Below are 21,912 nucleotides of genomic sequence, written 5' to 3' on the forward strand. Positions count from 1 at the left end.
TACCTTACCTCCTGAGTAGGTAGGATTATAGAGAAAAGCCACGTCGCCAAACGTATTTTTGTTTTATTAATGGATATGTATAAAATTCAGTACTAACAGAATAAGCCTAATAACAACTGACTCCTGATGGTAAGAACAATATTGTCAATCCAAATTGAAAAGGCAATCTCAGTGAGTAATACAACACATAAAAAATGCAGCACCTCTACCCCATACCTCACATGTAGGCTTGCACACTCATTATAAAACTGGCCCTGGAGGAAGAGTGCTTCCAGGAATGCTGCCTTCTCAACTGTGCTGTACTTTACCCCTGTATCTTAGGTTTCTCTTTTCTTTTCTGTCATACTTCAGTTTAATCTCAGGGCCTCACATGTGGGTGCTCTACCACTTTGAACTATGCTTCCAGCTCATCTTTTGCTGGTTATTCTGAAAGTGAAGACTCTCAGACACCATGATTTTGAACGAAGATCCTCAAAACCTCAGCCTCCTGAGTAGTGAGGAACACAAGTGTGAGCCAAAGCTGCTACCCTGGTTTAGCTTTTCCTATTTTCAGTGCAGAGATACCAGAAATACTTAGCTGACTGCAGCCAGATTTAGTAGGTAACAGCAGTGCTTAGCTCATAACAGGTTACTTGTATAAAGTGTTAAGGAGAAAGCTTGGAATATGGTTACAGTAATCATGCACATACTAGAATCAAGTATATAAATGAAATCTTATCAGTATCCCTTAGAAGACACAGCTTTGGGTTAGGGTCTGGAAGAAGGAAGAATAATTCTGAATGGAATGTCTGTTTGGGTTTATAGATCCTAACCCTAAGTGGATAGAGGACAAGAAACTCAGTGTTCTTATGAATACTAGTTACTTATTATACATTTGTGAAATAAATGACAGAATGAGTGAGTAAAGAAATGAGGTATTAGCAGATGAAAGAGACAAAGAGTCACATACATATACCTAGGATAACTGTTATCCTTTCCAAATGCTAGGTGGCACGCTGGCCTCTTGGCCTTTCCAATACTTCCTCCTGGTTCCTGAATGGGAAGTTGCATGGAAGATGGCCATTCAAAAACAGAACCACTATCTAGATCTCCCAAGGGCTCTAAAACCTGTGGAGTGTCTACTTCACCGCTATGCCTTCCCTAAAAGTTGCACAGAGAAAGAGGACATGAGAAGAAGCAGGGGACTTGAGAGGAGACAGAACAATGCTAACATGAGTTGGTGGCATTTGCTAAGAAAGGAGGGGATGCAGGTCCTGGAGACCTAGGACTTTTTCATGCTGTCTGCACTCTTCCTTCCTCTTCTCTTTCACTTCTCAGGGGAATTTCCATTTCCCAGGAAACTCTGGAACCTGGGTCTATTGAAGTTTTCTTTGTAATGAGATGAAAAATTGGGGTGTTGCAATCTGTGCTGGGGAGGTACGATGGGGGTCACTTGTTTCCTAACAGGGATTCCCTACGTAGGCAAGGTTGGTCTCAGGTTGATGATCCTCCTGCCTCAAACCTGCAATCACTAGGATGTGTATGTACTACCACCATTATAATTTTATTGACCATTTTCACTTAATACTATTAACCCAAAACTGTATTTACCAACACCTGTTCCTCCCCACTGGTTATGCACACACACACAAATACACACACATGGGTCTTAATAACATTAAGGATCTTAAATCACATTGTATGGGCCTTTCTCAAGGTGTAACTTGAACATGAGAATAGAACAGAACGTTTTTGAAGTGGTGAGATGTTAGAGTGCTGGCCTGGCAGTTCCATTGTCTCTTGGTTATCTAGGGCACAGACAGCTCTGTCACAGCAGCAGCACTGCAGAGGTGTAACTGTCTGCAGTGGAGTGAGGATGTCCCCAGGGGAATCACAGCAGCATTGCTCAAATGAGGCAATAGTGCAAGAAGCAAAGAGGAGCAGGAAACTTATAAAACTTCCCCAGCACGCAAAATCTATGTAAAAGGGAACTGAATCAATATAAAGGGTTCTTTCTGAATTGGGTGCTACAAGTCGATTTGAAATGTTTACAATAGATATGTCTACTTTTGTTCCTATGAAATATTGCTATTCCACGGTTTCTAGTTATTCATAGGTAAACATACTTTTTGTGGATAATGTTTACATACTTTAGAACATATGGTTGTTTAAAGTTAAGTCATTGAATATTTAAAGTAGCTCAGAGAACTAAATGCAGACAACATTCAATTTGTTGGCAGTTAAGGTAAAAATAAGAATGCACCTAAAGCATTTCCATTTTAATAACAATGTAAATTTCATTTTGACTTTACAATATTCACAATTAATTCTTGTTAAAAAAGAGTCATTTGCTGTTATATATCTTTTTTTAAAACAAACACATCATGGGTGAGAAAATAAAATCTATTTTTAAGTATAGATATGTAGAGAATAGACAGTGATTTAGAAAACCTTATTACTTGCTTGCTTGCTGTGTGCATATGTATGTCAGTCCTGCGGCTTGACCACAGTACCAAGGTGCTATTCCTAAGCTTCTTTGCTCATGACTAGCGCTTTACCTCTTGAGCCACAGCACCCTTTCTGGCTCTTGGATGGTTACTTGGAGGTAAGGGTCTTGGGCACTTTCCTGCCAAAGCTAGTGTGATCCTCAGATCTCAGACTCCCAAGTACCAACCAAGGGTTCTAGGCGTGAGCCACCACGCCAGGCCTACATTCTTGTTTTTAAAGAGACCTTTAAAAATTACTTATACAGATAAGTTTCAGTTCAACATATGAGTTTATTACATGCTTTTATTTAACTATCATTCTACCTTTTAAAACAAGAAGTACTGGCAGTGTTTCCTCCGTGTCGCCCTCTAGTGGCAGTAAATTTGAAGGAATAAAAGAATCCTACTCATTACCCAGAGTCACTGAAAGAAACAAAGGAGCCAGTAGAAATCGACAGCAAATGATCTAGATAGATCTAAATAGTGAGAGGAAAATTAAAACAAGAAAAAGAGGTTAACTACAGGAAACACAGATAAGAACATGCAGGGCCAATATTTCCTGAGCTTTTCATGTATTTTCTAATTTAATCTTCATAAGAACTCCATCAAGACAGCATAACCTCTATTGTTATGGAGAAATTAAAAATGAAAGGACAAAATAGTGTGCCAAATAATACAATCAGAAACTATACATGAAGTGGTTAATTCCAAAGTCAATGCCCTTTTAATTTCAGCTTATAAATGAAGTTGGAAGCTTTGAAGAGATGTTGGAATGATGTTGTCCTTTTTTATTCACTGAGTGTCAGTCAACCCTGGATCAGGCATGATGAGTCTGACAGTGCCACCATTCTATGGCACGTCTAGCCACCTACTTATGCTCGTTGTGGAAGCTGGAATGAGGGGTGGACTTTACTGAGGCCTCCAAGGTTTGTAGCTCATTCTAGAACTCATTAAATCAAATGGGTTGGGGCTGGGGTCATCCAAAAATACCATTACGATTTTTCCTAAAGAAATGATTTCTAGGGCAGCGGTGCGGGCCGGCTCAGCGCCGCCATGTCCCCGGGCAGTGGCATGAAGAGTGAGTACATGAAGCACTACCGGAGCCGCACTGGGACGAGTTCGTGGCCTGCTACCGTGAGCTGTGGCACCTCGAGCTGCAGCGCTAAGGCCTGGGCCGAGGGCTGCTGGAGCAGGCGCACGCGCCCTGGCTCTGGAACGCCTGGGGCCCGGACCACGCCTTGGATGGCTAGATGGCTCCACCGAATCCAGCCCCACCGCATCCCCCGAGCCCTGGCTGCCCTTGGCGCGGGTGGAGCTGGAGCGGCCTGACGCGAAGGCCAGGGACCCCGAAGACAAGGACAAGCCAGACGCAGCGCTGTCAGCATTGCCAGTGAAAGATGGAGAAGAAAAACCAGAACCCAGAACAAAAGACACATGTGACAAGACACCCACCAGTGTCAAAGCTGGGCAGCGGCCAAGCACCTTGTTTGCTCTAGAGAATAAGAAACCAGTCAGAAGTCCCCAGAGGTCTTCAAGTCAAATAAAGGATAACTAGGACCCATTTGCTCTTTATGGCTGGGGAGAGAAACAGATGGATACAGGGAATAAGAAGACCCACAATGTCTGTGGGTCCGCCTCTGTGAATGAGATTCATGAATCAGCGTTAAGAGCCAAGAACAGAAGACAGATGGAGAAAAGGAAACTGGCTGCTCAAAGACAGCGTGCTCACTCTGTGGATGTGGACAAGAGTAGGAAGGTGAAGGTCTCCTCTGAGAACCCATGGATGACAGAGTACATGCGTTGTTACTCAGCAAGGGCCTAGGACCAGCTTGTTCCAAAAGAAGAGAAAAATGAAACCAGTTGTTTGAAGAAACATGCTGAATATGCCAGGCTTTTCTTAGGGAAATTTATTTTGGTGAATATTGATTGCCTACCTCAGTAGTAGGGAGAGAGTCAAAGCCATAGACATTTGGTTACTTACAAAGACAAGTCTCTGAATCTCTGATATTCTTGAAGGAATTTTAAAGCATCTTTATCTTTTAAGGTACACCAAATGCCTTTAAACAGCTGCAGATGCTTCCTAACAGACATCTCCTTTAGTGTAGCAGAGCCCAGTGCTTTTGGTTCTGAGTAGCGCTGCATTCTGTTGCTTGTGGGGTTGTTTCGTCTTGCAGCACAGTGCTCTATTTTTTCTTTTTAAACTATGTATAGTTTTCTTTGCATACAAGTATCAAATGAAAAATGATTTTCATTACTATAATTTATTCCATTTGTAAGGAGACTAAAACTTTGGTAGCTACTGAAAAATTAAGCAACGTATTTATTTTTCAGATTGCATCACTTTCTGTGTAGATTGTACTATTTGGGCAGGGTGAGGGTTACTTTCTCTTTCAATGATTATCTAGGCATTTATGTAGTAGTTTAATAGTTTAAATACATCTTGGTGAGTTAAGTAAATACAGAGGGTTAGAACAGTGATGAGATTTGAGTCAGAGTTTTAACTTTAATTTGCAAGGTTTGTTTTTAGAACACATGAGGTACAGTCAGTTATTGTTAGTCTGGTGTTTGGCTAGCCACGCACTCCCTGTGGACACCTGCCTCTTCTTCAGTAGCTGGCAATGGCATTTAGAATGTATAGTCGGAATTTACATTTAATGAAGCCATGAGGGCCAGGCATGGCCATCTCTGTTTTCTCTACAGAGAGCATATTGCAGTCTCAATGATGATAGATATGGATATATATATATATATATATATATATATATTTGCAGTCCTGGGGCTTGAGCTCAGGGCCTGAGCACTGTCCTTGGACACTTTGCTCAAGGCTAGCGCTCTGCCACATGGGGCACAGCACCACTTCTGGCTTTTTCTGAGTATGTGGTACAGAGGAATCAAACCCTTTGTGCATGCTACATGAGCACTCTACCACTATGCTATGCTCCCCACCCCAATGGTGGATGTTTGTTAGGCTGTCTACCATTTGATTCCTGGCTGGCAGGTGGGACAGATGTACTTAAACAGTGGCTTATTTTTCAGGGCATTTGCCTTTAGGGTAGAAAAAAATGATCTGAAGGAAAACAGGCTTCCCTCAATCCGCTGGTCTTCTCTATCCTGCAGAGAGGGATCTTGTAGAAGGATGAGTGTCCCATGGTTTCTCATGTAGACAGCCACCCTTCATCTGTGTCAGCTCTGCACTTGAAGATGCTGGGTGAGAATCTGGTGTTGGACACCAGGCTAAACATTCCCTGGATATTTTTATTCTGTATCTTGGAGGTCAGTGTTCACTTTTTAGAATACAAACTGATTTCATTCCATATAAAATTGTCACGTAGGGGCCGGGAGTTTGGCCTAGTGGTAGAGTGCTTGCCTGGCATGCATGAAGACCCGGGTTTGATTCCTCAGTACCACATATAGAAAAAAGCCAGAAGTGGTGCTGAGGCTCAAGTGGTAGAGCTCTAGCCTTGAGAAAGTCCAAGAACGGTGCTCAGGCCCTGAGCTCAAGCCCAGGACTGGCAAGAAAAAAAATCATCACATAGTGTTGTCTTATAATATATTAAGCTTTGAAAATGAATTTTGAAGAATCATGTTTTTTTAAAAAAAAACTTTAAAAGGTATTTGCATAGTTTTGTATAGTCTCTTTTATGTGGAGAGCTTTCTAATCACTGAAATGTATATTTAGTAAGAGGAAATTCTGTATGTTGTCCAACACAACCTTGTTAATGATTCTGGTGAATCTTAGTGTTAATCATCTTTAATTACTGCAGGTCCCAGAGTTCCTATGAATGGGTGGGATGGTGTAGGATTGTGAGAATTATTTATGTAAAGCCAGGACTCATAAGTCTGTTCTTCCCATTCAACTCAATTTCCAGTTGCACCACAGTGTCTCAGAAACATGCGTGGGGAGGTGTGGACATGCTGGTGGCAGCCAGGATTCTGAAATCTCCACATGGAGCAGCCAGGCCTTTTCTGGTGTAGAAAACAGACTTCAGTTAATATGCTCACCACTGGAAACTCCAGATGGAGGCACATGGAGAAAGCAACACTGGCTAATTTTTCCTCGTTTTTAATTAAATTGAGGACAAATGAACGCAATTTTAAAAGAATTTTGGTGTACATGAACAATGAATAAATCAATACAAACAAACAAACAAAAAAATAAATGATTTCTAGGCTGGGAGTATGGCCTTGTGGTATAGTTTTTGCCTAGCATTCAGGAAGCCCTGGGTTCAGTTCCTCAGTATCACATATACAGAAAAAGCCAGAAGTGGTACTGTGACTCAAGTGATAAGAGTCCTAGCCTTGAGAAAGCCCAAGGAAAGTGCCCAGGCCCTGAGTTCAAGCACCGAGACTGGCAAAAAAGGAAAGAAGTGATTTCTATATCCCAGGTTCTGCACACCATTCACCTGTAACAATTCTCTATCCCCTTGAATTGATAGCCTTGTTTACATTTCCTACTACCTTTTTTCCTCTTAATCTTTTCCTTGGCATGTAATAGTCTATCTCTACCCAAAGATTAGTGATAGGCTATATTTGGTAAAACATTACTCTGATTCCAGGCAATATAGAGAAACACTGTGAATGTCTTTAAGGAAAGTTCTTAGGCAAGGAACAAGATATGACAGAGAATTCCTATTAAGTTCTAAATGTTCTCAATTTCTTTTGAAAACTTCTAATGTGTTATGCACTTTTTCTGGTGCTGGAGAGCAAACCCAAGACCTGGCACAAGGAAATCCCACCCCCTACTACTCAGTTAAATCTCCAGTGTTTTAAAGTAATACTTAAAAGTGCATTAAAAAATTAGGCATAACTGGTTAATCTTATCACATCTCCAGACAACTACTGAACCTCAAGCCTCCGAGGGACAACTGGTTGACCTCACCCTAGGCCAGACTCCACCCATAAGCCAAACTTCTGGCCAACCTCTTAATATTTTAATAAAGTAATAGAAACTTGAATTTTTTAAAAAAAAAAAAAAAAACATTGGGCAGGGCCAGGACTTTGGCCTAGTGGTTAAAGTGCTTGCCTAGCCTGCATGAAGACCCAGGTTCGATTCCTTTGTACCACATACATAGAAAAAAGCCGGAAGTGGTGCTGAGGCTCAAGTGGTAGAGCTCTAGCCTTGAGAAAGTCCAAGGACAGGGCTTAGGCCCTGAGCTCAAGCCCAGGTCTGGCAAAAAAAAAAGACTGGGCATTTGTAGCTGACTCATATAAACCTAGCTACTCAGGTGGCTGAGAATTAAGGTCATCTTTTAAGGCCAACTGTGGGCAGGAAAGTATTTGAAACACTTATCATTCATTACCAACCAAAAAGTCAGAAGTGGACCTCTGGCTCAAGTAGTAGAATACTAGCTTTGAGGAGAGAAGGACAAAGGCCGTGTCCAGGCTCTGAGTTCAAGCTGCAGGACAGTCATACACAGTCCAAAACACAACCACACATACACAAGACATATTAAAAGTAGTTCCCACTACAAAAACCTCTACATGAATATTTGAATTAAAACTGTATAGGGCAGTTTTTTTCTGAAAACTACTATTAAGTACAAAAACACTGTTGAAATTGTTTGTTTATATTATGTCTGCAATATATGATTTACTCATTTAATAACTCTTTGAAGGCCCAACAACTATGCTGTCTTTTCCTGCTATTGGTATATTTCTCTCATCTTTTCACAAAATTTGTAATTTATTTTGAAGAAATAGGTTGTTGACTAATAATGGTAACTTTCTCTTTAATAATAATTCATGATTATTACCCAGGTCTCTGTCCTAATACACAGTGGTATTCCTCACAGGGATGCTGGATAGCTGTGCCTGTTTCTTCCCTAGCGCATTCAAGTGTTGTTGCTGTTTTTTAAATTCAGCCTTGTTATATTTCCTTTTGTCATTTAAGTTTTAATTGTTATTATAAAGGTTATGTACAAAGGGGTTACAATTTCATAAGTTAGATAAAGTATACTTCTTTTTGAACAATGTCACTCCTTTCCTACTCTTTCCCAGTTTTTCCCACCAATCCCTCAATCCACAACTTGCTATGTTTCTCAGGCTAGCCTCAAACTACTGTGTGAATGGATGCTCCTGCTTCTCCAGAACCTGCGACTAGAAAGGCATGCCACAACGTCTGCTGTTCAAATGCTTTTATTTAATGCTTTCTTGAGCAGTGCAGATGCTAAACATCTGCCAGCTTCATTGCTCTTTAGTATCATTGTTCAGAACTACACATTGGGAAATTCCCACTGAGCTGTATTCCTATTTCCCAGATTTAGGTTTTCAAATTCTATTACCTAGCACTTTCATCCTCCATTTCCCCCTTTTCCTGAGCTGTACTGGGGTTTGAATCAAAGGCCTCTGCCTTGCTAGGGTGGTGCTGTGCCACTGGAATCATGCCTTAAGCTGGTTTGGATGGTTAATTCTGAGGTAAGTGCTCTTTGTTTTTTCTTCCTAGGCTGGCCTAGAAAAAAGATCTTCTTGTTCTCTTGGGTAAGTAGGATTTCACATGTGTGAGCCACTGGGCTAGCAACTCAGTTTCTAACAATATCCATCTTTATCCACACAACCATGTACTTCCACAATCCCAGTTAAATCTCTAATCTTCTAGAACTGCTTGAACTGCTGGACCTCAGATTTATTTATGTGATGCTGGTATCTTCCTTTGGCTATTTTTTCTGTTTGCCTGCTTTCCCCTCAAAAAACTATTCACCTATAAAATTGAGATTTCCAGTCCTATCTATCCAGTCTCTGTAAGTAGATCATTCTATCATCACGAAACAAACTCCCTGAAATGAAACAATGAAAGCTTTGAAAAGCAATGCTTCTTAATCTTGTTTGGAATTACGTACTGCCCGGTGTCTGTGAATATGGAGGTTATATTGGGGTGTTACAAAGATTAAGTACGTTGATGTACAATGTCTAGTTTTTGAAGGATTCCACATCCTCAGTATCTAAGGCAGGTGTTTTGCATCCACACATATGAATGATAGACCTAGTTCAGAAACACTGAAGGCCTTTAATAATCTGATCAATGCAAGGGATACAAATATAAATAAAATCCTGTTGGTTACTAAAGGCATTCTACTGTGCCCCAAAGTCCTTCCATTTAAACTCAAGTCTATGGAAGTGCACATGCGGCTCAAGTGGCAGAGTTGCAGCCTTGAGAGTAAAAGCACTAGTCTAGGCCCTGCATTAGAGCCCCAGTGGGGCAGGTGGTCATACACTGACATGCATGCGTGCACATGCACACACAAACTGCTATCTACAGAATGTTTAAAAAACAAGGTTAGTGACACTCAACTGTAAAAAAGCAGCTTCATGTTGATTTTCCTGCCATCCTTATAGGTGTAGAAGAAACTTCCCTTACTTTCAGTATTTTTTTTTATAAAATCCAGTTAAGCAGGGGGTCGAAGATGGAACTGAGACAATAGGGATGCACCCTAGCTATGTCCCACAAAAAGAGAGAATTGGGGAATCCCACAGGCCTACTATCTTAAGAAATCCACAACAAGTTCAAAAAGCAATGGAGAAGTACACAAATCAGAAAAGAAATCCAGATAAAGCTTATAGCCAATGTTCTCAAAGAATTCGAAACTCGAGGACCCTGCCCCCACCCCTCGCCACTGGCTCCACGCCACAAAAGCCGAGGCAGAGGGCACCAGGCTGGGAAGCCCTGACCTCCAGCTACACAAACAAGCAGCAGAATCCAGACGCAGTAACCCACAAGACGGCTCGGACAGCACAGACGGCAGCGCAGACCAGAGGGGAAGGGAACGACCCTCCAACACCACAGAGCAGCTCACATCTAACCCTGTAAGTAGCCCAGCAGGTTCCCCCAAATCATCAGGAAAGCAGAGCTGGTGGCGTGCTACAGAACTTAACCCAGACTCTCCACCCTGCCCAAGAAAGACTGGCAAGTGCAGTAGAGCAAGGAACTCAGAATCCACTCCCTTCCCCCAGCAGCCCCCTCCCCCAGGACATTGACTGGAGATTGACAGGCGGGTGGACACTAAAGACCCAGCACCCCAGGAAAGGGGGCTGAGGTGTCCCTGCTCCCACCTGCTCAACAGCCCCCTCTTCTGGGCCACTGAACCTGGAGACAGAGGGGCTCTGAGACCCTGCCTTTCAACCATGGGTGGGGGTGCTCAGGAGTCTGGGAGCCAGGATCTGACTGACCTAAACCTCCTGTTCGGAGTCTCCAGCAAGACAGCACCTAGGGGCCCCCCACAGAGTCACAGACAGACTCTTTGCAAAAGGGGCTGACACACAGCAGGGAACTCAAGGACAGACCAGCAGGGGCCCAGCTCGACCTCTGAGAGCTAGAAAGGCGTGGCTCTGTGGAGCCCACGTGCTCGGCTGGGCCCCAATCGTGGGAACCGGGCAGAAACCAGTCAGAGGGATGTAGCTGAGAGCTACCAGAAAATCCCAAACTCCAGGCCCCTGACTGGACCCCACACTCCAGAACAGGGCAGGAAAACTAGTCCTCCTTCGAGCTAGCTGAGACTGAAGTGCACATCTCCATTCTACGGCCCTCTGTGGGGTCACTGCTTGGGCTGAGAGCTAGCCATACAGCAGCACACAATCTCTGGGAACAGGCCAAACACCTGTAAAATCTACAGACTCTGACCTAGTCAGCTGCAGAACCAAGCTGGCTAAGAACCACAGGTATACACAGACTCCCAGAACCACCAGTCCCAAACCAAGTAAAGACCGCCACCTACCGACCACAGAGCGAACCTCCAACAACAGTCCTGGATGCCTCACAAAGTGCAAGGACGAATTACAACATATATAAATAAAGTCTCACACAAAGCCCAAAAGGAAACAAGAGCAGGGGACGAGAGAGACATCACCATTCCAAGAAATGACACCTGTAGAGACACGAAATATGACTCTATTCAAGGAGATGATTGTGGACATGATCTAAAAAAGAAACTGAAACACCTAGAGGAGCAAGAAAAAGTTAATTCTAAAACAACTAGAAGGACAGAAATAACAAAAATAAAATCAGAAATATCAGAGATTGAAAGAAGATCTACTATACACAAAATCGATAAATCAAAATTTGGTTCTTTGAAAGAGTCAACAAAATTGACAGACCCCTGGCAAGAGTAATCAAAAAAAGGAGGGGGGGAGACTCAAACAAGATTAGAGACCCCACGGGAACAATCACAACTGATACTCAAGAAATTCAGTCCATAATGAACAAGTACTACCAGGGCCTCTATTCAAAGAAACAAGAAAATCTAATAGAAATGGATAATTTCTTAAATAAATATAGGCCACACTGAACAATGAAGAGGTAAACAAATTGAACAAACCAATCTCTTACAATGAAATTGTGGAAGCAATCAGGGAAATGCCAACCAAAAAGAGCCCAGGTCCAGATGGTTTCATTGCGGAATTCTACAAGACGTTTAAAGATGAAATAACACCTATACTCTTGAAACTCTTCCGAGAAATAGAAACAGAAGGAGCAATACCAAACTCATTTTATGAGGCTAATATTACTCTCATCCCCAAACCAGGAAAGACCCAACACAAAAAGAAAACTACAGATCTGTCTCTCTAATGAACACAGATGCAAAACGCCTCAATAAAATATTAGGCAACAGAATCCAGAAACAAATTTAAAAATCATACACTATGATCAAGTAGGCTTCATCCCACAGATGCAAGGCTGGTTTAACATTCGCAAATCAATCAATGTAATACATCACATCAGTAGAGCTAAGGATACATTCTCATGTTGAAAGCACTAGAAAAAAATAGGAATAAAAGGTACATTCCTTAAAATAATTAAAGCCATATATGAAAAACCTACAGCCAGTATTATACTAAACAGTGAAAGACTGGTACCATTTACCTTAAAATCAGGAACTAGACAGGGATGCCCATTCTCTCCACTTCTCTTCAATATATGCTGGAACCCTTAGCCAGAGCAATAAGGCAAGAAAAGGACATCAAAGGGATCCACATAGGGAAAGAAGAAATTAAACTATCTCTATTCCCAGATGACATGATCCTCAATTTGAGTGACCCAAAGAGCTCCACTCCCAAACTCTTGGAATTAATAAACCATTTTAGCAAAGTGGCAGGATACAAAATTAACCTTCAGAAGTCAGTAGCCTTCCTGTACACCAACAATACATAAACAGAAGGCCAAATCAAGAAAATGATCCCATTTGAAACAGCCCCCAAAAGAATAAAATACTTAGGAATATACTTAACCAAAGATGTAAAGGAATTATTTAATGAAAACTATAAAAGCCTAACAAAAGAAATTAAAGGGGACACTAAGAAATGGAAAGACATCCCATACTCATGGCTAGGAAGAACTAACAGTGAAAATGGCTATACTGCCAATATTGATATATAAATTCAATGCAATCCCCATCAAAATCCCAAAGACATTCTTTACTGAAATAGAAGATACAATCCAAAGTTCATATGGAACAAGAAAGACCTAGAATAGCCAAGACAATTCTAGGCAAAAAGAGCAATGCAGGTGGCATTACAATACAAGCCTTCAAACTCTACTATAGAGCCATAATAACAAAAGCCGCTTGGTATTGGCACAAAAATATACCAGAAGATCAGTGAAACAGAATAGAAGACCCAGAAATAGAAGCACATACCTATAGGCAACTTGTATTTGACAAGGAGCCAAAGATACACAGTGGAACAAACACAGTCTATTCAATTATTGGTGCTGGCAAAACTGGGCAGCCACATGCAGAAAAATAAAAATTGACCCTAGCCTTTCGACATGCACAAGCATTAACTCAAAGTGGATTAAATACCTCAATGTCAGACCGGAAACCATGAAACTGATACGTGATAGAGTAGGAGAGACTCTGGAACTCATAGGCACAGGCAAAAAATTCCTGAACAGAATCCCAGGGTTACAACAGATTGGAGAGAGACTTGATAAATGGGATGACCTAAAAATAAAAAATTTCTGCACAGATAAAAGCATATCTACTAAAGTAGAAAGACAGCCAACCAACTGAGAAAAGAAATTTACCAATAATACATCTGACAAATGCTTAATATCCAGTGTCTACAGGAACACAAGAAACTAATCACCCCCAAACCCAATAAACCATTCACTAAATGGGCAAGGGAACTAAAGAGAGACTTATCAGAAGAAGAGATTAAAATGGCAGAAAAGCATATGAGAAAATGCTCATCATCCAAGATGATAAAGGAAATGCAAATAAAAACAACCTTACCCCAACAAGAATGGCCAAGATTTTGAACTCACACAATGACAGTTGTTTGCGGGGTTGTGGAGGAAAAGGAACACTACCACTACACTGCTGGTGGGATTGTAAACTCTGGAAAGCAGTGTGGAGGTTTCTTAAAGAACTGAAAACTGACCTTCCCTACGATCCTGCCATACCACTTCTAGGCATCTACCCTGAACACCATAACCCAAGATATGATAAGGACACTGCTCAGCTATGTTTATCTCTGCACTATTCACAGTAGCCAGGTGATGGAAACAACCCAGATGCCCTACTGCAGATGAATGGATACAGAAAATGTGATACACACACACACACACACACACACACACACAAAGGAATTCTACATAGCCAACAGACAAGATAAAATACTGGCATTTGCATGGAAGTGGATGAATCTAGAGCGAATCATGTTGAGTGAGACAAGTGAGGACCAAAGGAACAAAAGGCACATGGTATCCTTAATATGTGGCTATAAAATCTAAAGAGTACAAGAGTGAGGACCCAATAACTGCATACCCAAAGCTATGGACATGGTATTGGAAATATAAACATAACTACATAGACATAAAAACCTATGACTCTATAGACATAATGTTTTATTTCATAAATTAATATGTATCTATGATATAAAAACCCTTAGCCTAATTTTGATTATGTTCTAAAAACTAAGTGCCAGTGATTATATAGAGAGATTCTCTTCTTGAATATTCATTTGTTAAACATGTCATTTGAAATATGATATAAAAAGCAATGTTAATAAATTCTTTAATTAAAACATCCAGTTAAGCATAGACACAAGCACCTGTACACCTTGATTTTCCATAGAACCACTGGTAAATTACATTTGTTACAAGGAACATCATTAAACATGTAACAATTTTAAGATATCATAAAGTGTACCTTTTTTTGTTTTTTTTCTGTTGGGTATTGGGCTTGAACTCGGGTCTGAGTTCTTCAGCTAAAGGCTACCACTCTACTACTTGAGCCATAGCATTACTTCTGGTTTTCTGGTGGCTAATTAGAGATAAGAGTTTCACAGACTTTAATGCCTAGGCTGGCTTAGAACTGTGATCCTCAGATCTCAGCCTCCTGAGTAGCTAGGATTACAGGCTTGAGATACCAGTACCCAGAAAAGTGCACATTTTGTTGTTAAAAAAAAGTCACTATTCATCACAGATACTCTCTCCTATTTCCTGCCCTACCTAAACAATTGATTATTAGGGAAAACATTTGTTTCCATGCCTTCAATGAGGAAATGGATAGAATTGAAGTCTAACCTCATCTATGATTTTGTGGATGGTCTGGGAAAGGTTTTAAAGAAATTCATAATATTCACCAAAACTACAACAACATAAACAAATACATCCAAAGTTTGGATGCCCTTTCTGCCTTCTGACACTTGAGGATACAGCAAGAAGACTGACATTAGATGACATATGATGGTGCCTTGGACTGTGAGAAATATATTTCTGTCCCTTATATATTAAAAGAAGCAGTTATGTATTTCTTGTCAAAACTGGGTGGAATGATTTCTTCCCCTTCCTCAATGAAAGAAATAGAAGCCTTCCTGTTCTACTAGAAATAGAGCGCATCTGCCATTTCGTATCTATTTTGTCTCTCTACATTTCCTAACTCCCCTTCCTTGTGCATAGTAATGACCCATCATTGTGTGGACCTGAAATTTAATTTCACTCTTACTCAGCATTCTATTAGCTAACAAAGGAATAGTCACCTTTCAAATCCCACCACAAACATTATTTGTCCACAAATGTGTACTAAGGAACTCTAACCAGAATTATTTTGTGACCGTTTACTTTAAAATTACATGACTTGATGGCAATTGGTGGCTCCTGCCTGTAATCCTAGCTACTCAGGAGGCTGAGCTCTGGAATCAAAGTTCAAAGCCAGGCCTAGCAGGAAAGTCCATCAGAGTCCCATCTTCAACCAACCAGAGGAGCTGTAGCTCAAGTGGTAGAGCTGGTAGACCACTAGTCTTGAACAGAAAAGCCAAGCCCTGAGTTCAGGACCCAGGACTCACAGCATATAATCCCTTTTATATTTCTTACTTCATTCAGCCCTATGAAATCTTGACAAATTTGTCTCATTCCTTTTATTAGGAAACCCATCCCTGGAGTTCTTCTCTTCTTAGGTTCTTCACCTCATAAGACTGAATTGTCTACACTACTTTTAAGACATCTGTCCCTTCTTTTAGAGTACACTATTTCTTTTCCCTTTTGCAATTATTGCAACCTATATAGATATTGCTTATCTATATAGATATTACTTGAATCCTTCTTCATCAGAATAGAATTTCCAAGGGACAAAAACAATTTTTTCTCTTTATCATGGTATTTGCAGTGAAACAAATGCATTAATAACTGATTGTCATGGCACAAAGCCAGATTTTAAATGACCAACTCCATGACTAGTTAAAATTACTGCCCAACTCAGTTCATTTGCGTCTTGTTTCCTACTGTCTTGATAAATTAAAGTACATACAAGTTTGTGGCATGATGCTTTGTCCACTGGATATGTGACAGGGATGGCGACTGAGGCGGGAATCACTCACCTCCAGATCTCTGTAAGTCCTTTCAGCATCTGTCTCTACCATATCTGGCCCTGGCAGAAAGTGACCTTCTGAAATGTGGCTGTGACCTGGAACTAGGAGGATGGGGAGCACCAGACTGGACCAGGGGCCCGGTGTGAGGAGGCAAGGCTGGGTCGTGCAGGTCTCTGGACTCATTAGGGCTTCAGGTTCCTGAGGCTGCATTGTTCCCGGACTGGGGCCTGGACGGGAGCTGTGGACAGTGGAGAGAGGCCTGTCCCCGGCACCTGCGGCCACCTGAGGAAAGGACTCCGCTCTGCTCTCACCCCTCTACTTCTATCTTGCTCCACGGAGCGGGATCCCTGTCACTGCGCAGGACCGGAAGTGCTGCACCTGTCCCTCCTCTTCCACTCTCTCCACACCCCCACCAGCAGGGCTGACTAGCCTGGGGACCTCACCCAAGGCTTTTGCTTGCCAGCAGAGTAGTCATTCGCTGCCGTCCTGAGTGAGAAATGATGACCTCCCTCCTTTCTGCTCAGGCCCCGGCCCACGGCTCTCCTTGGTCTGTGTCCTCACGAGTGACAGCAGAGTCTCGGGTTGGCGGTGACTGTGACCATGGCGGCAGATGCGTCTCCAGAGGTGTCGGAGTCCACTATGGCCACAAGGCCAGCAGGCACTGAGGTAACCAGGGCTACGGTGGCCTAGGGGTCCAAAGTCCTGCACGCGTTTCTGGAGCATCAGGGCCTGGAAATCAGGAATCACATTAGAAAATAGAAGCCTCAGCTGTGCACAGTGGCTCACGCCTCAAATCCTAGCTACTAGGAGGCCGAGATGGGAGGATTGTGGTTGAATAGCAACAGAGGCAGGACATTCCATGGCACTTTATCTGCAATTAAACTTTTTGGATGTGCACATTCTGACGGTTGGTTTTTTTTTTTTCTCTTCTACTTCACTCCTTTGATTTTCTGCTTGCTAGGATTTTATTGTTGTCTATTTCTTAGGAGAACTGCATGTTGGAACCCCAAGTCTTTTTGCTTGGAGAAAGCTAGGGAATTTCCCTACTTTTGCAGCACCATCTTGAATATGCAGCCTGATTTTGAAGACAACATTTTGCTTTTTCTTCTCCTGAAGCCTGAGTTCACATAGAAAACATTTACACTCTAATAAAAACTTTTCTACATGCAAAAATTACAAGCACTTGCTCTGTGTCCCAAAATCTCAGCGTATCTTTCTAAAATGCATACAACTGTAAAATAGCATTGCAATCAAATTACTTCACAGATTAACATTTTTAGGTAACTTGTTCAATCGAATTACCTCTGACTGATGGAGAGATTTTTTTTTTAATCGGGCATGGGACCTGAACTCTGGAACTGCGTGTTGTCCCTGAGCTTTTTAGATCAAGATTACCACCCTACCCAATGAGTCATAGCACCACTTCCGGTTTTCTGGTAGTTAATTGGGGACAAGAGTCTCATGGTCTTTAATGTCTGGGCTGGCTTTAAACCGCAATCCTCAGATATCAGCCTCCTGAGTAGCTAGGATTACAGGTGTTGTGCCCAGATTTTGGGGTCCCTAAAGACCACCAAGGATCCGAATCCGATGTAAGAGCACGAGATTCTTTATTACAAGCTCTAACGTGGACTCACAGCCAACACCGACACAGCAGGTCTGAGTTGAGGGAGTACCGACCTCCTGTTGTACAATATTTATATAGGGTTAGCTCAAAAGGTTAATGTATTATGAATTTATTGGCTAGTGTTAGAGAATACGTGTGCAGTTCATGGTTAGGGGATACATGCCAAGCTGCAGGGCAGCTGGAGGACAGCTGGTCAGGATATCTCAATGGCTATTTTATCCTAGGGCCTCAAATCACTGAGAGTAGTCTGTAATTTATTACTTTCTTTGAAACTGCTACCTCTGCTGGTTTAGAGTCAGTTCAGAGTGACCTTCTGGCAGGGCCTGCTTAAAAATAACTTTTTACTGAAGTTCATCTTCAAAATTAATTTAGGCTTTCCAGTGTGAGCCACTGTGTCTGGCCTTGATGGAGATATTTTTTAAGACATAGATATTTGGCAGTAAATTGTGAAATGCAAGAAGGTCTCTACAGTGATGGACAGTTCTGTATGCATTCTTTATTCTCCATTTGAATTCTGAGATCCCATCCCCTGAACTTTGGTCATGAGAATCTGCAGAAAAAGATGGTCTAGGGCAGAGGCCTGAGACTGACATCCCATGATCCTAAGTGAGTGGAACTATGTGATGGAGGTCATGGCCATTAACAGACCCCAGTAGAGCTGTGCAGGCTGCCAGGTAGAGGTGGTCCCTAACTGACCCCATGTGGGAGGGACTGCCTAGGAGAAGTTCAGATGAAACTGTCAGTGGGATTTTAGCATTCTTCCTGCATCACAAAATTCTGGCCACACCTCCAATTTTTCATGTTTCTCTGACCAATGGGATACAAGAATTGAGGCCCCACCCACATTCCATGCTGCCCAGTAACACCGGGATTCCCTCTATTAGCTCACACCACCACAGGAGTTGAGGGATGTAGAGCTGGTGAGTGGTGAGTGAGCGAATTGAGGTGACATTGCAGATAGCATTGGAGGTAGACAGAGTTATTGGTGATTGTGAGAAGTGAGTGGAGTTTAGAGCCTGGGAATGTGGCCGCCCCACCTTCGCCGTCCCAGTGCTGGGATGTCTGAGCAGACGAGAAGAAAAAAGGTAGCTGCAGGAAGGAAAATACTGCAGGAATACCAGCAGAGAAATCATCCTGATAGACCTGCAGCATCCAAGAACAAGAAGAACACTAAACAGGGAGGTAAACCCAAGACAAACACCTCTGGGGACTGTCCTGTACTCAAGGGGGCAGCCCAAGACCACGCATGCCCTGAGCTTCCCCCTCCAATGGGCACTGTCACAGCTGCCAGGGGCAAGGGGGTCACAGGTCACAGTCACACCGGGGACCTGGATAGGCAATGCCAGCACCCGGTGCTTGCCCTGGACTCCAGCACCACACATATCCATCAGCTGTATAGAGACATCCAACAACTGAACCAGGAGAAGGAAGACCTGCAAGATCAACAGAGGGAGGAGAACCAGAAGATGGCCTGTGTGCAGGAAACCCTGAGAGCAGAGCTGGAGCAGCACAAGCTGTGCATACAGATGCTGAGCTCAGAGAAATGGGATTTGCAGTCTGCCCTGGCCCACATGCAGCAGGTGACCAGTGAAAGAGCACTGGCCCAGGAGAGTCTCACCAGCCGCCTGCAGGCTGCAGAGCAGCGCGTGGCAGAGCTAGAGATGACCTCGTCTGCAGACTGCACCAAGCAGATGGAGGCCGAGCAGAACAACATAGAGCTCCTGAAAGCCCTGAACCGTGTGAAGTTGCAGCTCCAGGCGAAGGCAAGACTCTGTGAAGACCTGGAGGATGAGAACACAGTGCTACAGGAGAGGCTGGAAGAGCTCCTGAACGAGAAGGCCACCATGAAGATCCAAGTGCACGAGGGCCAGTAGGCACTAGAGGAGCGGGCAGCATTGGAAAGTCAACTCAACCACATGAGAGACATGGTGAGAGCATTGCAGTTGGAGAGAGACACCTTTGCAGAGGACCTGAGGGTGGAGAGGTACATGGGGCAGGAGAAGGTCCAGCAGCTGGCAGAATAGGTGAGCCAGCTTAGAAAGGAGAAGGAGCAGGAGCTGGGGCAAGTTGGGGAGCTGGAAAGCAGGCTGGTGGAGCTGAGAAAGCAGCTGTCAGAGCTGCAGCCCCCGCAGCCTCCCACAGGCCCATGTGAGGCTGAGCAGCAGCTGCAAGCCCAGGCCCTGCAGTGGCAGCAGGAGCTCAAGACCGTGCAGGAGCAGCTTCACATGCAGGTGGAGGAGAACCAGAGCCTCAGTCTCCAGTACCTGGAGCAGCAGCAGCGGCTGTGGATCCTGGAGAAGAAGGCTGAGGAGTGGGATCAGCACGCTGAGGATCAGCGCAAGATCCTGGAGACAATGGAAAAAGAGCACAAGACCATGAGATGCACCCTGGTGCTCAACCGAGAGCTCAAGGAACAGCTGGGCCAGCTGCAGGATGCCTTGCAGAGGCTGAGCGCTGAGAAGGGGGAGCTAGCCAGCCTCCTGCACTCAGAGCAGCAGGAGAAGACAACCCTGCAGGAGAAGCTGGCCAAGCTGGAGGAGAAGTTGAGAGAAGACAAAGAGATGGTTGGGTTGCAGAGCGAAGAGGCGGAGGAGCTGCAGCATCTGCGTGACAAGTACCTGGCCCAGATGCAGGAGCTCATAGCCACGAGGGAACAGCACAGAGCCTCCAGCCAGCAGCTGAGCTCCAAGAAGGAGGACCTGCAGCAGCACCTGCTGAGGCAGACCCACCTGCTGGAGCAGCTGCAGCAGGAGCAGGTGCAGAGCAAGATGCTGGCCCAGATGGAGAGGGACAAGTTCCAGGACACTCTGCAGTGCCTGGAAGCCACCAGACATGAGAATGCGTAGCTGCGGGCCCAGCTGAGCTCCCTGGCTTTTCCCAGGGAAGGAGGAGGCCTGCGCAGAGAAGAAGACAAGGGTGAGGAGGTGACTGCCCCCAGTGGGACTGTGCCCGAGGACATGGACAACCCCCAAAGCATGTGTGATTTTTACGAGGAAGCACTGTCCATTGCAGAGTGCAAGAAGGCGAGGCTCTGCAGGCAGCTGCAGGAGCAGCAGGCCCGCTGTGGTTGCCTGAGTCAGCTGGCAGCCCAGTGGCAGAGAAATCTGGAGGGCCAGGCCCTCTTCCCCAAGCGCTGGATCCATGGCTTGTTTGGGAAGAGGAAGGAGGAAGCACAGGCACCCAAGAAGCTGAATATCTGCTTCCACGAAGACCTGGCTGCCCAGGTGGATGGCCAGAGTGCAATGGATGACCTCCAGTGTCGCTGCAGCCAGCTGGCACAGCACATGAGCGCCCTGGAAGAGACCATCGTTTCCTACAAAGAGCAACTGGGAGTCCTGGAGAAGCTGTGTCAGGAAAAAGACGAGTGTGTCAGCCAGCTGTCCCAGGAGAAGAGGAAGAAGAAGGAGGAGCTGCAGGAGCTGCTGCTGTGCCTTGCAGGAGAGGGCACAGAGTGCCAGGACAAGATGCTTGCAGCCTCCCAGGCCCCTGCTGCCCAGGCCCCCTCACACCTCTCGGGGCCCCTGAAGATAGAAGTCAGGAAGGTCCAGCAAGAGTTGGAAGTCGTGTGTCTGGAAGAAAACTTGGCACCTGTTCGTGGAGAGGCTGGGGTCCCTGGGCCCCTGGAGAACCCCACTGCAGAGCCTCCTGTGCAGCTGCTGCCTGCTGTGCAAGCCCACGGAGTCCCCGCAGCCTTGGACCAGGAGTTCTGCCTCCCTTTCTTTTACAAGGCTGAAGCAAAGGATGTGTTTGACATAATCACCATCTAGATACTGCAAAGATACATTGGGCATGAGAGTCTAATTTAATGGACTGGTCAGGAAAGGTGGGTTACCCGCAGGTCAGATAGAGCAGAGGCTGCTGGGAGGTGTCCATATCAAGGCAGGTCTAAAGACTTTATGGGTTCCAGGGAACAGGCCCAGGTCAGGGTTATTATAAGAGGTGAATCCTTTACAAAGGAAGCTGGGAGCAATGACCTTGCTTCATAATAATATTGGATAACACTGATATTACTTAATTATTGGA

The 21,912-nt window shown here is 44.0% G+C and overlaps 2 pseudogenes; both read left to right on the top strand.

Moving 5' to 3' along the window:
• Nucleotides 1-3,518: 3,518 nt before the first annotated feature.
• On the top strand, nt 3,519-4,287 carry LOC150066329 (centriole, cilia and spindle-associated protein pseudogene; annotated as a pseudogene).
• Nucleotides 4,288-18,857: 14,570 nt separating this feature from the next.
• LOC150066330 (golgin subfamily A member 2 pseudogene) lies at nt 18,858-21,706 on the top strand (annotated as a pseudogene).
• Nucleotides 21,707-21,912: the final 206 nt, after the last annotated feature.

The sequence above is a fragment of the Megascapheus bottae genome, chromosome 2 (assembly GCF_031878675.1).
Source record: "Megascapheus bottae isolate mThoBot1 chromosome 2, mThoBot2.hap1, whole genome shotgun sequence".
In the NCBI taxonomy this organism is placed as follows: Eukaryota; Metazoa; Chordata; class Mammalia; order Rodentia; family Geomyidae; genus Megascapheus; species Megascapheus bottae.